Genomic DNA, 5,000 nt, shown 5'->3' on the forward strand with positions numbered 1-5,000 from the left:
TATTCACTATTTCACTGAGGTAAAAGAGAAAAAACTCGACGCTAAGCACCGTCATGGTCTGGCTTTTTTCTTTCTTTCTTTCTTTCTTTCTTTCATTCATTTCACTCTCGTTTTCCCCAGGACAGTTATCAGAGTTCTCTCTTTTTTTTCTCTCTCTCCTTAAAAAAACACTACATCTTTGGGAAAAATAAATACTCTAAGTAATAACATACATTCGTCCTTGCGTAACCTTGAAAAAGGGAGAGTGTGTTATGGGCACGTTGAAGGGGTAGGGAGGGGATGTAGGGAGAGGGGGAGGGGGCGGAAACGAAGGAGTGCGGAGTGGGGAAGGGGTGCAGAGGGGAGGGGGGTGTTTAGGATTAAGGAAGGACAGTGGGGGTACGGGAGCGGTTGGGGGGGGGGCATAGGATCGCGTGAAGGACTCGTCACAAGACTCGGGATCATCCGCATTGCACCAGCTCTTTACTGCTGCATGGGAGACGGGGGACGGGGGAAGGGAGGGGAGGGATCGAGTAAGAGTGGGTAAGGAGGGGGGGAGGGATATTCCGTGGGTGTGTGTCTCTTTCATCCATTCCTCCCTTCCCTTTACCCCTCTTTCCCTCCGTCCCTCCCTCTACCCACCTCCTTTTTTTCCTTCTCTCTTCCTTTCTCTTTCCCTGACATCCCTTACCTAACATTAACCCTAACTCGTATGTCCGTGGAACGCCAACACATCCAATATTTTTTCATTAATTATCTATTTATTTACCACTTCCCGCTCGCGCCGTGAAAATGAGACACAATAATATGAAATGCAGCGTCATGTTTACCACTGGCATATGTTTGCTAGATCGTTATCGAAACAAGTAAACCATGAAGTCACATGTGTACACTGTCAATGGCACAATAGTTACACATTCTTTATTTCTTTGTCCTTGTCCCACTCCTCTCCTCCCCCTCCCCCCTCCCTCCTCCTCTTTCCCTACCTCCCCCCCTCTCATATACAATTTAACTGAACATCAAACCAATCAAAAATTCACGGTCGTATCTTCTGATGTCTGATCATTCATTCCCTTTAATGTGACCTTTGACCTTGGCGAACGAAGAGTCAAATATTTCCAAGCATCTGACCTCCCACGTCCGCACCTACGCACCTAACACTTGTGCACTGACACCTACGGCTAAAGAGTGAGTAAGCGTGAGAGGGAGATGTGGAAAGAGGGATAGAAGGGGAGAGGGGGAGAGAAGGAAAGAGGGAGAGGGGAGAGAGAGAAAGAAAGAGGGAGAGAGGGAGAGGGAAAAAAGAGAAAAAGAGAGAAAAAGAGAGGAGATTAAAAAGTGAAATGACTGACAGACAGACAGACAGACAGACCTTGATAATTACATCCGCTCGAGCGTCATGCTGCGGTAAGACCACCACACTAGACTTGGGTGCCACCTCCGAATCCCAGACTCACGGGACTTCTGGCACTCGACCAAATTTCCGTACAATCAGGTGATCACTTGGGGGGAAGGGGGGAAGGGGGAGAAGAGAGGAAAAAAAACGGTAGAAGGGAAAGTTGAGAGGAGGAAGAGAAGAAAAAGAGCGTGAGGAAAGGATAAGAGGGGGAGGGGGAGGAGGGAATGGATGGAGAGAGGAGACAGGAGAGAGAAAGGAGAACGAGAAGAAAAAAAGGAGATAACAGGAGAGAGAGGGAAGACAAACAAAGTCAGCCTCTTACTCCCCCTCCACCTTCTGGACGACAAAACAATTCACCTCCGTGCTTCCCCTTGCACTATTGTTGCTTGCTGAGCAAATGTCAACAATCTAAGCAAGTCACAATAATATTACCTGTGACATTGTATGCTCTGATGGGATCCGGAGATACCATTCAAGACCGATCTCTTTTACTGATCTTTCTTTTCCTTTCCAAGAATTCCCACCTAAAACTGGAAATTCCGTATATCGCTCATAAGTAAATTCCAGGAAAATTAAGACATGATAACATAAGAAAATCTCTCCATCCGCCTCCAAAAGAAGACGTTCGCCGAATCAACAACAACAAAAAAAAAAAGTGAAGAACACAGATAAAGGTTTCCGAACCTCTTTTTCCCCATACCTCTCCATCTATCCTTCTCCTCCTCCCCCTCTCCCCCCGCCACCCCTTCCAACACAGACTGGCCACGGGTCTCTCACGTGAACATCGCGCTGTCGTCTTCCCGCCGAAGGCCAAATAAAAATAATACATTCTTCCGCACTTGTATAAGGATTAGTCATTTATAATGATTCATTGCACACATATATATACACATATTCCTTTGGCGTGGGTACATTTATTGCATAATCGACTGCGAACCTTGAATAACCTTCGCTCGCTGCGGGGACGACGCGGTGTTACGTCACACCTAGGCATGTCACGTGACTGCCACAGTCGTACTGACTTGGAAGCTCCTGCTACTCTTCGTTTTTCCTGTATGTTTTTTCTTTTTCTGAATCGCGTTTATTTCATTTAATTTGCGATGTTTTCCACATACAGACAAGCACTAAAATTTCCATCCATTGCGAAGCAAAAACAAGATAATGGCTCTTCTATTAATCAACATACCGCAAAAAAGACAATAACATTTACAAACAGACTGTGAATCAACACACATGAAGTCACGTTCAAAATGACGGCAAAATCCTCGTCCACGGTAACCATATATATATACCTTATCAAACAAAAGAAAACGACTACATATCTTATCACATACACCCATAGCATGTGCTTGACACAACCTTTCGTGTCATTTTTAGGGTTAAAATCGAGTCACCTCAGGGGTTCAATCACGTGATTCAGGTATGGGCATGCGCGTGTGTGAGGAAGTAGGAGGGCACTGGGGCAGGGCCAGAGTGTGGGTACGGTGATGAAGGAAGAGATGCCAAAGGATGTGTTCGTATAAATCTCCTATAAGTATACATGTGTATATGTACGAATATGTATGAGTATGTATGAATATGTATATGTATGAATATGTATGAGTGTATGTATATATCTGTGTGTGTATATATATATACATATATATATATATATATATATATATATATATATATATATAATATATATATATAAATATTAATATATATAAATATAAATATATATAAATATATATATATAATGTGTGTGTGTGCGTGTGTGCGACTGTGCGTGTGTGTGTGTGTGTGTGTGTGTGTGTGTGTGTGTGTGTGTGTGTGTGTGTGTGTGTGTGTGTGTGTGTGTGTGTGTGTGTGTGTGTGTGTGCGCGCGCGTGTGCGTGTGTATATGTTTATATGTATATATATGTATATATATGTATATATATATGTATATATATATGTATATATATATGTATATATGCGTATATATATGTATATATATATACATATCTGTTTAAGTATGAGTATACATGTGCATATGTACGTATACGTATAAGTATATATTTGTTTATATGTATATGCATATCAATATACAGTACAAGAGTTTACATATGTTTGTATATCGTATATACAAATATGTATATATGTATCCCCCTTCCGCTTCTCTAAGTCTGTCTGTGTGTGCGTGTTCGTCTACTTCATAATACAGTGCAACAAAGCATCTAAAGCCAAAGATCCAACAAACCTCTCAGCATCGCAATACTGCAAAGACACGTAAAAGAAGGAAAAAAAAGACATTCCTAAATTCTTCAACATGAACACACGAGCACAGCAGACACGTATTTCCCAACGTTCTTCTTCGAATCAACGACAGCCTCCGAGACACAAGCAGGCTAACCCGCTCTTTGTTCTCGAGGTTAACACTAGAGGGCTCCCGAAAGGACACTTCGACATTTTCCTGGAACAAGTCTCTCTTGCTTTCTCCTAAATTCGGGACCTAAATAGTTGTTTTTTTTTCTAATCTACGTGAAGAATTTCAATTCTGGAGATAAATGATCACACCTACAAGTAAATGCGTTCATGTTTACCGAACCATTTATGCGGATTAAAGAGCCAATTGCACAAGGCAATCATTATACCACTGGCGTTAACAATGCGATTTGTAATCTGTGAATCACCACACACAATTCAACAACAGAGACGTAGAACAAAAGCAGAGAGGAACAAATCAAGAAGGATAAGAACAAAAGCAGAGAACAAAAATCAAGAAGACTACAACCACGAATAGGTTATGATTAGGTATAACCCTACGATTCCATAACCACACAGATCTCCCAGTAGCATTCGGAAACCCTGTTTGTTTACAGGTTGGGGTAAAGTTGACTTCCTTACCCTCTTCCCGGTTGCCCCCTTCCGTGCCCCCTCCTCCTCCTTCCAAGCGCCACCTTGACCTTGAACCGACACTGGGGAATTATACGTTGCAATGCACCTTTACTATGCAACTACTTTTGCGCCAGACTAAAAGAAAAGAGGGAAATCAATACCAAGGACCTTTTATCATCAGTTAGGGCTAAAGTAACTACAAACCAGCCAACAAGCAGACGTTGGACACATGGTCGTCACGTGAAAAAAGCCGCCACGGACCACCTTGCATAACCCTAATGCCACATCTTCGTAATCAAAAGCCAGCAAGCTTTCACATCAAACTTCCAAAAGGACCGTGCTTTAGCTGCCATTCTGACGGGAGAGCTGCTTCTGTTCAGTAAATCGAAGAAAAAAGAAGAGAAAACGGATAAGGTTGAAGTGGAATGTTGAACACTTGGCAACACAGTTCATGTTTACAAACATTGGAGTTTATTCACAGGCTACTTCCCATGCAACTTGCTGTATAAAAATCAACACAATACTTTAAGTGAATAATAATCTTATGTTTTCCTCCCGTTCACACATTTTTATTTTACAATACAGTGTGTCATATTGTTGCATACTTCCCCCTTCTCCCTCTCTTCCTCTCTCCTTATGTGTGTGTCTGCCTCTTTCAATTTCTCTTTCAATTTCTCTGCCTTTGTCTCTGTCTCTGCCTCTGCTTCTGCTTCTGCTTCTGCTTCTGTCTCTCTCCCTCCCTGTGTCCATTAAATTTTCTCTT

At 42.3% G+C, this 5,000-nt stretch overlaps 1 protein-coding gene across 1 annotated transcript in view; it reads right to left on the reverse strand.

The window, feature by feature from the left end:
* Bmcp (uncoupling protein Bmcp mitochondrial) overlaps positions 1-5,000 on the reverse strand; it is a 36,933-nt gene that overhangs the window by 26,549 nt on the left and 5,384 nt on the right. The window lies entirely within an intron of this gene.

This window comes from Penaeus japonicus, unplaced genomic scaffold, assembly GCF_977035675.1.
Source record: "Penaeus japonicus unplaced genomic scaffold, GWHDUDI00000001_assembly GWHDUDI00000029, whole genome shotgun sequence".
In the NCBI taxonomy this organism is placed as follows: Eukaryota; Metazoa; Arthropoda; class Malacostraca; order Decapoda; family Penaeidae; genus Penaeus; species Penaeus japonicus.